Source organism: Manis javanica, chromosome 12, assembly GCF_040802235.1.
Source record: "Manis javanica isolate MJ-LG chromosome 12, MJ_LKY, whole genome shotgun sequence".
Lineage (NCBI taxonomy): Eukaryota > Metazoa > Chordata > Mammalia > Pholidota > Manidae > Manis > Manis javanica.
The window spans coordinates 10,130,931-10,143,926 of NC_133167.1; the positions used below are offsets into that span (position 1 = coordinate 10,130,931).

General features: G+C 42.1%; 1 pseudogene; it reads left to right on the top strand.

Moving 5' to 3' along the window:
• The first annotated feature begins 4,502 nt into the window (after nucleotides 1–4,502).
• LOC108406059 (thiamine transporter 2-like) lies at nucleotides 4,503–11,481 on the top strand (annotated as a pseudogene).
• The last annotated feature ends 1,515 nt before the right edge of the window (nucleotides 11,482–12,996 follow it).

The following is a 12,996-nucleotide window of genomic DNA, read 5'->3' on the forward strand; positions in this document are numbered from 1 at the left end:
TATCTGGATAGGCCGAGAATCTTCCAAATCATCAAGGGCCGGTTCCTTTGTTCTTTGCAGTTCCTTCCTCAATTTATCTCTTTCTTCTCACATTTAAGCAGCAAAGAGAAGCCAGGCTGCACCTTCCACACAGCTGAGAAATACCCAAGTAAAGCATCCAAGGTCATTGCTTACAAGTTCTACTTTCCTCCCAAAAACAGAACATAATTCAACCATGTTTTCTGCCATTTTATAACAAAGAGATCCTTCCCTCCAGTGTCCAATAACATTCCCTCCTTTCTTTCTGAGACCTCACCACAAGCACATTTACATTCATATTTCTAGCAACATTCTGTGCATGATGATAGGTGTACCCTGCAAGACAGTCGTTACTTAACAGCCCCTCTTTCTTCTATCTGAGCCCTCACCAGAATTGTCTTTGATGTCCATATGTCTCTTTAAGGCATTCTAAGTTTTCTCTATCACGTGCCTCAAAACTCCTCCAGCTTCGGCCCATTATCCAGTTTCAAAGCCACTTACGCACTATTAGGTATTTGTTACAGCAGCGCCACAACATGCCCACCCCCACCCCGCACTGCCTGCCCAGTACCAAAATTGGTATCAACAATTCATTAATCCTTGTGATTTCCTGGGTACAAAGAAAACATGCCCTTGAAATGTGTCTCTAGTCCTAGCTCATAGCTTCCAAACAGCAAGGTGAGTGAAGTGACCAGGAAGAAGATCTGTCCAATCACCATTAAAAAGGGTGAGGCTACGTCTTTGTTAACATCTTTATTTAATATGTCACCCACTCATGGCAGTGCGCCGGGGCCCCCAGGCTCCAGGACTCCCCAGCTGAAAGATGCTGGGAGAGACCAGTGTTGTGAACAGAAGCCTCCTGCTTTCAGTGCACCCAACTTCCTCAGGAAAAGCTACAAATGTGCACTTCGACATAATTAGGAGCAAATCAGAGTATTTGGTAACATTTTAACTGATTTCCAATGACCTTTGCAGCAACAGGTTAAAAATTAACTAAAAATTATCACCTGCTTGAAATATTAAAAATTACAACTCTAGGATAGCCTGGAATTGTAAATGCAGCATTTGCCCTTTTTAAAAGCTGTGATTCCACCATTAATTTCAAAAAGAGAAAAATGCCTGTGAATTAGAAAAAGTGCCGAAGAAGAGGTGCTTTCATCTTTCATGAGTTCTTTGCTCCTTTCACTCCAGGAACATTATACTCCCCATGTTTTCAAGGTGTTTCGTAGGGAGCTGTTAGCTTTCTGCAAGCCACAAGAAAAGTGTTTCCATTCAGGGCTGTGGGCAGAATACCAACAGATAAAATGAACACACGTACAAGTCTTTTTGCAATAAATGAAGATACCAGCAGGGGGCAAACTTAGATTTTTTCCCCCCCGAATAAGACTAGTGGAAATCTCACATTCGGGAGGATTTATTGCAGCTATTGATCCACGTGCTCATGTCACATGAGTCTTCTCACTGCCGTGGTGATGGATTCCTTAATGTAGTCAGACCAACCCGTCTACCCACTTTCAGATCAGCTTTCTACTTTTACAAACTGGCTGCAAACATTAAGGGTGGAACCGGAAGTTACCTCCAAAATAGAAACCTGAAGTCACTGGTGTCTGGAAGCAAAGCGCCTGGTATCAAAAGTGCTGAGCGATATTTCATCCACACCAACACCTGAGACGTGGATTCAGAAGGAGGATTTGAGATTTCCTGGGTACAAATTCTGTTGGAAACTATGTGTTTCTGCTCTGCATGTTTTTATTAGTATCCCAAGAATTACTACTCTCTAAAAAACACTTTCGAAAACTGCAATGGATCAAACAGCACAGAAATTATAATTTTTACAAAATATTTCGTTATTTTAGCGTGTTACTCTCCAGGGGATTATTTCTGATAAAGAGATATCTCTCTGGTTATTCCCCTTAGCTGCCAGCAGGCAGTTAAGTTACTAATCCATGTAAACAATAATCTCAATAAACCTAATTGCCCCAGGTTTTAGAACCTGCCTGTGGCTTAAGCGTTTCGTGCTCCACTAGAAAGAGAGCAGTGATGGCAAATGCCAACAGTGTCTCTAAAGATGATGTTTCCCCAGTCCATTGCCCCAGATGCTGATATGGAATCTCCAGGTAAAGGAAAGACTCTATCCCATGCTAACCACCTGCAGCAGTGACACCATCATGCCAGGAACTTTCCTCACAACTACACATTGCCATGGGCATTGCAATCCACCTATGCAGGAGAAGAACACTGGGACCTCAGCACATTAACAAACTTGTCCAGGCTCACAGGACTTGGAAGGGTGGTCAAGAGACTGGAATTTGCTCAGCTACAAAGCCTGTGTTCCTCTTATCAGGTAATCTTCTTTTTATTATTCCAAAACTACTTCAAGAGCAATGTGAATATTCTTTCTTTTGGTATCATTAATCTACAATTACATGAGGAACATTATGTTTACTAGGCTCCCCCCATTATCAAGTCCCCCCTAACATACCCCATTACAGTCACTGTCCATCAGCGTAGTAAGATGCTGTAGAATCATTACTTGTCTTCTCTGTGTTGTACAGCCCTCGCCGTGTCCCCCTCTACATTATGTGTGCTAATGTATTGCACCTTTTTCCCCCTTATCCCTCCCTTCCCACCCACCCTCTCCAGTCCCTTTTGCTTTGGTAACTGTTAGTCCATTCTTGGGTTCTGTGAGTCTGCTGCTGTTTTGTTCCTTCAGTTTTTTCTTTGTTCTTATACTCCACAGATGAGTGAAATCATTTGGTACTTGTCTTTCTCTGCCTGGCTTATTTCCCTGAGCATAATACCCTCTAGCTCCATCCATGTTGTTGCAAATGGTAGGATTTGTTTTCTTATTATGGCTAAATAGTCTTCCATTATGGATATGTACCATATCTTCTTTATCCATTCATCTACTGATGGACATTTAGGTTGCTTCAACGTGAATATTCTTGAGAATCAAATGGGGGTTTGTGGTTCCCACTCCAGCAAACAACTTTAAATAACTGAAACACTTGGAAAACATCGTGTTTTTATTATTTGAATTTTTCTGGTTGGTTAGAATGTTTCTGTTTGGTCCAAAGGCTGTACTTTCAACAAGCATTTCCAGGAGATCTTTGATGTGTAAGATACTGTGCTAGACTCTGGGTGACAAAGACGAATCCCTGGCTAATGAGCAGATGTGTGTGTCACCAGCTCGGTACCTTCCAAAGCCATCAGTACTACACACTTGGGTAGCTCAGGCTTACTGACTGGCCTTGTTGTAACATGTGCTTCTGCATGTCATCCCCACAATGTGAGGTAGGTATTATCATCTCCATTTTACAGATGACTTACCTGAGGTACCAAAGAGGTCCAGTAACTTGCAAAAGGTCACAGGCTTGTAAGTAGCAGAGAAGGATTTAGACCTTATTTGGCTCCAAAGCCCTGCCCTTGACTGCCCTTGACTGCCCTGCCAGTGTCTGTGTTGCCAGGTCTGTGACTGAGATGAGGCAGTAAGGATGGGGAGAAGGTGGCCAGGAGACTTCAGGGAGGGAGCAGTCGCGAGCGAGTGTGAGTTCTCTGGGAGCCCTTCTAAAAGACAGCCTCATCTTCCCTTCAGGCAGCCAACCTTAAGGATTGTCGTCCTGAATGGAAGTCCTCACTTTTCAGTATTAGCAGAGGAAAAGGGAAAAAATAGGAACAGAGTGGGGGCTGTAATTCAAGTGAGAAAATACTCCTAAGTGTTGCATTTTGATTTTATCCATGATTTGATATTGTCTGGGTGTCACATAATTCTTGTTCTGAAAATAGGTATTAGAAACAAATCATATCCCCTAGATGGATGACAGTTCAAAGTAATTTGAGGCTTCTGATGCTAAATCAATGCTCACTTTGAATTTGACACTTAGAAAAGGCAAAGGGTCTATCTGATTATAAGTCTCCACTCTCTAAAGCCTATTTCATTCACCATTTTAAAATTCTCATTCCAGTGAATTTCCAAGTCATCAATAGCTAAAGGTTAACAAGCTCGTGATGCAAAACAAAGCATGAAGCAGATGTTTGCTTAGCAATTACGTCTGTTGAAAGCATCTCGCCTCTCTAAATCTTACCAATCTTATCTTCTGCCTAAGAGTTCTGCCTTAGCAGAAATTCCTGATTTTTTTCTACTGCAAAAGATTAAAGCAGAGTGTAACTGACTTATCTAAGAAATGCTTGAGAGGGCTTTTTCATCACTGAGCCTGCCATTCCAGCTAAGATCAATCGCTTACACACGGTTTTCAGGTAATCATTAGTTTTCTCTTTAGACCAGGAACCCAAAAGCAAAGATTCACTTCCTGTGCTTTGACCTGAGATATATTTCCACTGTCACGGTGATTTTTTTTTTTTCATTTTTAAGACTGGAGGACAATGGGGAACAGAACATAAGTTTTATGAAAAGAAATCAATTGGATTGATGGCCACTCTTCTTACTTGCTTTTTTCCTTTTTTCTGCAACAGATTAACCATCCATGAATTGTTGCCCAACATCACCAAGCCATTCCTGGGTCTTTCATAGTAAGTCTCAGCTCCTTTGAATTTTCCTCAATGATGAAGCCATTCGAGCCATGTATCATGCCTCACTTAGCAGGGCCAAATAAGAATCTAAGCCTCAGTGTGGTAAATTAAGTAACACGCTTATCTTAGTCTTAAATCTTGTTAGAATGAGTATCTAAAGACGTGGGTACCAGCACTTCTTACAGTGTCCAATTTAAACAAATAGGCCTTAATGATTTTCATATATTTGTCATGTAAAAATATAAACTGTTTGCTGCAGCAAAAATGGGGTGGATGCAAAACAATCTGCCTTTAATCTTTCAGTTGTACAAAAACAATATTCCAGGACCTCGTGGCTTATTATCATTAACCTAAAATAAAGTCATCCTTTTAAGTTCTAAGTACAAATCTTAGAGGATAGTGAATGGTCTGCAGGGGAAAAACTTACTGAAAAGCATGTGAAAAATCTTCTGAAGATTTCCCCCTCTTTACTGAGAAACATTAAGGCTGTGTTTAACTTTTAATCAGATCACAGGATCTAATCCTAAGGACTCTTTAGTCGGGAGTGCTCAGAGTGTCCCCCTTGGACCACCAAAGGCATCCACATCATCTGGGGCCTTGTTAGAAAGGTGAATTGTCAAGCCCATCCCAGATCCATTGAATCTAAATTCCTTGTGTTTTTAAATAAGCCCTACAGGTGAATCTGATACATACTAAAATTTAAAAACCATTGCTCTAAGCCATAGGGCAATAACAAGATTAGACAAGGGACTGGAGGGGTTCCCTTTATCTATGAAAAAAAAAAAATGTCTCCAGCATCAGTTTTACGGGGTGGTTATTCTGCAAATGGGACATAAATATTTTATCTCCATTTTCCTACCTTTCCCAGATACCTTCCTCATTCCTGTACCCATATCAAGAAAAATTTGTCCCCTAAACCAGTCAACCATCTCTCCTCGCAACAAACACAAGCGCATTCCAATCTTGAATGCTGTGGAGCGCAGACAGGTTTAGCTGGGAGGTATCCCGGGTCTGGAGTTACACTTCAAAGGTTCTCATAGAAAGCAGATATGGAATGCAGTCATTAACTACACCTAAACATCAGAAAGAACAAGAATAAAGTTCTACCAAACTTTAAGAACACTTATGTAAAGTCTACCTGGGAACCCAAGAAGAGACAACAAAGATCAGGTCAAAACAATGACACTCTTGGGCTCACTAAATCAGTGTGTTTATTTCAGTGGTTTGAGCAAACAGGGATTGGCAACTTCTCTTATGTCATCTTCTATCCACTACAGATCCTCTGCAGTAATCATGTACTATGGATGGGCTTAGATAATTTGCTAGTACAACCAGTGTCCCATGAGAAATTGCAACCAAAATTGACTTAAGCAAGAGAGATAGTAGGCAGTTTCTCACGGTTCCTCCAGAGCAGCCCATGAAAGTCAGGCCAAGAATCTGCAAGAGCAGAAATAGATGAACATGTTTCTTTTTCTGACATTCAGTCTTGAACTGGCCATTTGTTCTGTATCTGCCCGATCACCCAAATTGTATCCTGATGGTCTGCACATTCACATACTGATGTGGATCAAAGGTGAAGGTGGTCAGGCTCTGTCAGCACTAAAACATCCTTTTTAAACCTCTAGCTATGACTTTGAAGAAAAGAAGAGTATTTTAAATGCTTTCAGGCAGCAGTACCTGAGCAGCCCTGAACTACCCTGGAAATATGGTGAAGTAAGAAATATGAATGCATGCATTATGGCCTCTTTTCCCAGATTCAACAGTCCACGCAGTTCAAAGAACATTTTTTAAATGTAGGAAGCAGATAACTCAACTAAGAGCAGTAACTACTGTTGCTCCACACCTGCAGGAATGAGCCTACATATTATGAATATTTGTCATCTTTGCAGTTTGTTTCCCTGAATTTCAGTTTCCTGATGCTTTTCATTATATTGTCAGAAAGCCTTTGGCATGTGTCCTGGGGTTGATACATGTCATCTGTATAATGTGTATGTCAGAGATCCATGGTGCGCTTCACTTTCTGATGTTGTTGTGCTCACACCCTCCCCATTTAATCCTTCCCGTTTGGACTACTGCTCCTGCGCGTGTTTACCCTCACCGATTACATCCACTACAAGCCCGTCATCGTCACCTGGCTGCTGCTGCTGTTTGATCAAGGGGTGAGGGCCATGCAGGCTGTGGAGTTCTTCTACGGAATGGTCTCCGCCACCGAGGTGGCCTACTACGCCTACATCTACAGCGTGGTCAGCCCCGAGCACTACCAGAGAGTGAGTGGCTGCTGCAGGAGTGTCATGCTGGTGGCCTACACGGCGGCCTCGGTGCTTGCCCAACTCTTGGTCTCCCTGGCCAACCTGTCGTACTTTTACTTCAACGTCATAACCTTGGCCTCTGTGTCCGTGGCGTTTCTTGTCTCACTTTCTCTACCGATGCCTAAGAAGAGCATGTTTTTTCATGCAAATCCCAGCAAAGAAGCTCCTCCAAATCCACCAGGAAAGGATGCTTTCTTAGAAGGACCTCCCAAGGATCAGGGACCAGTCTGCCAGGGACTATTCACCATTTCAGGGAACCTGGGTGACGGCCAGCTGAGCAGCCCAAAGCCAGGAAAGGGAGCTTTGAGAGCTTTTGTGCAGTGGTTCCAAGATTTGAAAGAGGGCTACTCCTCAAAGCATCTTTTTTCCTGGTAGTAAAAAAGCCCCCTGTGGTGGTTTTTTTCCACAGCAGGTTTTAACCAGGTTTTGAACCATGTTCAAGCCCTGTGGGATTACAAGGCACCGTCCCAGAGTCCTACAATATAAAATGGAACAATAGAAGCCCTTGCAACCTTCAGGGGCAGGTATACAAGCCTTTATCTTTTCAATGTGCACAAGGGCATTTTTCCAAATATATTCTTGGAAAACTTTGTTGTAGTGATTTCAACACTGAATACCAAATACTTGGAAAAAGAAAAGAGTTTTTGTCACAAAATTTAATAGAGGCAATGTATATAATAGAAGACTGATAAAGCTGTACATGGAAGACAAAGTTTCACACATCCTTAAAAATAAGTGTTACAAGTTGGTGTCCCACTGGTGAAACCTGGTTTGCCCAAGAAGAACTGGCTTGTTCAAGGTTAAACTATCAAAACTCTTTCCTTGCTCTGACCTTTCAGTAACTATAGTCTTTAAAGTGTGGTTTGCAAACCATTAATAAGAGGTAGACAAGCAATGGCTCCATGGGCTACCAAAGTTCAGAGTTTTTACATTTTTAAGAGGTTGTTAGGGTAAGAGAAGAATATATGAAAAGGGCTATTTTAAATATATATATAAATTCAGCCAAAAAACAAACAAAGCAAAGGATATATGATCCACAAGCCTCAAATATCTACTATCTGGCCCTTTACAGAATACAGATCTTGAAATTAATTTAGTGGATTTCTGACCAGCATTTTTAAATTAAAGATCAGAAGAAAGAATAGAATAGAATAGAGAATAGAATAGAGAGCATATCTGCTTGTAAGTATAAGGTCTGCTTTGTGAAAGTTTTGTTTACACATACATATATGTGCACTGGTCAACATATAAAGTATATTTCTTTTTCAAGCTATGGTCAAAGAAGTTTGAAAGCTACAAGTCTAGGCACTACTTTATTTTCTCATGGGTTCCCACCAAAATGACCTAAATAATGTATTGGTATCTTTCCTTAACTCTCCATGTGAGGATTTGTTCAGGCTGGTTGCCTTCTGTTTAAGACTATTTTCCACAGCCATATTCCCCATTCCCTACCATATACAGATATTTGTTAGAATAATAGTTAAACCACACTGGATTCTTACAACTTTCCATCCCATTTCTTCTCCTCAACTGAGTTACTGCATTATCCTGTATTATTTTCTCTCTGGCCTTTCATACGTATTATACTTCATTTCAGTCATTAGTAAGAACAAGAGACACAGCAGCCCCTTAACAAATAGCAACTCTTGCTTATGGAGAAAATGGCAGCCAAAGACAAGAAGCACTGTGGGAAGGGGAAGAGGTGAGGTGGGAGAGGCGGGAGAGGAAGCCCTCCAAGAGGATACGCATGTGCCCACGTATTCATTGCTTTTCCTTGAGTTGGCTCGTACGTGTCTGCTTCGTCCTGATTTCTGAGACTGCGTTTTGTCCAAGAGGTAAAAGGCAAGGAGACTGAGGGACCCTGAGAAGGTCTCTGGGGGACGGAGGGTTCCCAGCTTCTGCTGCTGGATCCACCCCCAGTCCCGCCCTGGGCTTGCTACTTGGGCAAAACTTCCCTCCCAACTGAGAAGCATCGGTAGTTTTGGGGGGCTTAGATACTTGTCCATGCACTATTCTTTTTTTCCCAGAACGCACTTTGTGAAGTTTGAAGTGCTATTCCAAAGGAAGTGAGGTGAAGAGAGGAGAGAAAGAGGGCTGATACAAGAGTGAATAGTCCACGGTCAGAAGGGCAACACCCAAAGCCCTTTGAACTTGGCCCAACAACGCACATGGATTTTCCTGACATAACAAAGCTTTTACATCAAATAAGACTTTGAAGATGTTTATTTTTAAGTCAGGGTGTTCCACACCCACATATTTATTAACATTTCAGGGTCTATTGTTGAGGTAATATTCTTCTCATTTCCCTTTCTGGAAATTCCATGTGACTCCTAGGAACCTGTAGTAGGATTTGGTTCACCTTAAACCTTTTCCTCTGTAAGTACTTTCTCTGGGAAAGAAGGGGGAAAAAAATTCTCTTCTCCTCAGATAATGTGCCATTACTTAGGGGTTGTCTAGAAAAGGTACATTTTTCATAAAACTTATTCCTTAAAAGCTCTTTAAATACAAATATTAGTCTCTTTGTGCAACTAAAGGTCTAAATTAGTATCAATATTTTGGGCAAAACCAGGTGAAGTAGGATTGGTTTGCTGACCTAAGCATGTAAATTAAGGTATGTCTTTAAAAAAGGAAGCCGAGCTGAGAAAGAAGCGTGAGAGCCGACCACTTAGTTCACAGCACATCATAGGAACACATTAGAAGTACGTTACCTACGTAATGCACATTATAGAATGGATTTCTCCTGGGGGTGTGTCTTGTGACTACATGTGCCCCCAAGCTCTTGGTGAGCTGGGTCAGGGCCTGGATCAGGATTTTCTCATCCTCAGCAATAATGACATTTGGGGTTGGGTAGCTCTCTGCCATGGGGAGCTGTCCTGGCACTGCAAGATGGTCAGCAGCATCCCTGGCCTCTAACCCACCAGACCCACACCCTCCCCACCAGGCATGACAACCAAAAATGTCTTCAAATATTGCCATCTGCCCCGAGAAGGGCAAAACGCCCCTGGTGCGAACCACTCGGTTCGGGTGAGGCTGGATTTCAGTGAGGGCTGGAGCCTTTATGAGCCTTATTACACTCTATTAAAACTGTACATTTATTTATGTAGTTTCTCCAGTGGGCTGTGTTATTTTCCCACAGAGAAGCTCAAAAATGTTTGATGGGTAAGTGAAGGAATGAGTGAGCAAATAAAGAAGGGAAGGGTCCAACACCGGGCAGGAGTGTGTGGAGAGAATTGTTGAAAAGAAGTCTGGTATCTGTCAGGACTAAGAAGAAGCTGGCATCCCAGCTGAAGACTGGCACCTTGCTTGGTCACCGAGCGCTCACATTTGCCTGTTTCTTACCTTCTTTGTCTTGCCCAAACTTGAGCCATGCCTTCTCTTTCCTACAGGCTCCTTACACCCGCCTGCCCCACCCCCGAGCAAACACAAAAAATGTGGAACGTGCTCCCCACCTTGTCAGCTTCTCCTGGGAGCAGGCTGACCACATGGGACACTTCCTGACAGACTCCATGGTCATTTCCCCTTGCTGGTCCAGCTTCCCCTCCAAAGATCCTGCTTATCTCTGCCCTGCAGCAAAGGATTACCCTCTTAAAAAGAAAACTCTTTTTCTGTTTGGCTTTAAGATGCTTGCAAATCTTAGCCATCAGAGGGCTCTCCTTTTTTCCATAGTCTTTCTTCTCAACAAAGCCCCTCCTTACCAAAGTCCGGATTTGTTTTTATTGGACGCTGGGTTTCTGAGCCTGAGTTTTATCTTCTGCGCGGGAAAGAGGGAAGAAAAAAAAAATGACCTCTATCCAGTCCTTTCTAGTGTGTGATTAATTGAAACCCAAACTCGGTTGATCCATTTCAAACTTTAAGAAAGATACGTACACTTCACAGAGCTGGATCAAGAGTTTTTTCATTCCATCAAAGTTTACAGTAACTCAATATTTTTTACCATCCCTTGAAAATGTTTCAATGGTTATACAATATGGATTTAAACAAAATGGCATGCCACTACATTATGCATGGAATGACAAAAATGGAACATACATGGATGAGATGTAACGTACATTCCTTTCTCTTCAGGGCCGTGGCAGCCTTCACAGTGGGCTAAGTGAAAGTCGACTGGGGTCTTCTGGGAGAGCTGGCTCCTGGGGCCTCTGGGAGGTCTGGCTCCTGGGGCCTCTGGGAGAGCTGGCTCCTGGGGTCTTCTGGGAGAGCTGGCTCCTGGGGCCTCTGGGAGAGCTGGCTCCTGGGGCCTCTGGGAGGTCTGGCTCCTGGGGTCTTCTGGGAGAGCTGGCTCCTGGGGCCTCTGGGAGAGCTGGCTCCTGAGGCCTCTGGGAGAGCTGGCTCCTGGGGCCTCTGGGAGATCTGGCTCCTGGGGTCTTCTGGGAGAGCTGGCTCCTGGGTCCTCTGGGAGAGCTGGCTCCTGGGTCCTCTGGGAGGTCTGGCTCCTGGGGTCTTCTGGGAGAGCTGGCTCCTGGGTCCTCTGGGAGAGCTGGCTCCTGGGTCCTCTGGGAGGTCTGGCTCCTGGGGCCTCTGGGAGAGCTGGCTCCTGGGGTCTTCTGGGAGAGCTGGCTCCTGGGGCCTCTGGGAGAGCTGGCTCCTGGGGCCTCTGGGAGGTCTGGCTCCAGGGATCTTCTGAGCAGCAGAGGCAGGATCTCTGTTTCTCATGCATTACACAACCAACGTCTGGGCCTGCTGCGCTGGCTACTTGACATTCAAGTCAGGTTACATGTTTCTTATAACAACAGCAGCATAAGCATTTTTTCTTTATCTAAATCTAAAGCAACAATGTATATATCTTTATTTTTCTAGTTCCTCAGAAGACCATTTTTGTAATGTTAAACAATGCAAAAAAAAAATTCAAAGTTCTCACAATAAAGTGACATTCTCAGGTTTTGTATTTAAATTTTTTTGTATTTGATTTATTTAACAATAACTTCCTTGACTTTTTTCTTTCCTATTTTATTTTTGTAAGAATACTTAACATGAGATCTACCTTTTGAAGACTTTTAAGTGTGCAGTACAGTACTGTAGAGGTGGCATAGATGTGACTGCCTTATTTCACTTAGCATAGTGTCTTCAAGTTCATCCACGCTGTCCCATATCGCTGGATTTCCATCTTTTTAAAGGCTGAATAATATTCCACTGTGTGCATATACCACATTTTCATTATCCACAAATCCATCAATGGACAATCAGGTTGTTTCCACATCTTGGCTACCATGAATTGCACTGTAATAAACATGGAAGTGCTACTATTTCTTCAAATCCTGATTTCAGTTATTTTGGATAAATGTTCAGAAGTGGAATTGCTGGATCACATAGTAGTTCTAGTCTTTGTTTTTTGAGAAACTTCCATACTGTTTTCCGTAGTGGTTGCACCATTTTACATTCCCACTAGCAGTGTGCTGGCGCTCCATTTTTTCTACATTGACTTACTTTTATTTAGCAATATAATATAATGTGATTATATCCATTAGCTAAATTTAGTTTTCATTCCCAATTTTCCCTACTTACTTGAGTAATCATAATATAAACCTGGCTTGCATTAAGGAGTTAGCTGTTATTCTCATTGTTCCCCAAAATGCAATGGTATTTTTGCTTTAGGCTGCTTTTAACATTTTCTGCTTTTATTTTATTTATTTAACAATAATTTCATCGACTTTTTTCTTTCATATTCTTTTATTTTTGTTTGACTCTATTTGTGTATTTTTTTATGGAAAAGTGTGACTTTTAGCTTACCCTGTTCTTTTCTTATTGTTAGCCTGGTCTTTCCTGTCCTTCTACACCCTAACAAGATGTAAATCTCTACTTTCCCCTATTATTATTTTAGAAGATAATCTAAACATTTTGTTTTCCCTTAGCAATCTAACTCTGATTAGGAAAAAGAATTCAAGCCAAACCTAAATTAGCTTAGCTTAATGCACCATGGCTACATTTAGAAGGAGGGAGAACCTGAAAGTCGGTGAAATAATTTTTTTCCCAATTATAATGAATGTTTCACATTGAAAATGTAGACATCTTGGACCTTTAAATGTTGAGTAGCAGGTGTGATCAAAATATGTAGCATCAAAACTGCTATAAATACAAGTAGAACTTGAAAGGATAAAAAGGACTCAGAGGTCTTATCCCATGGCATATCAAGGGAACTAAA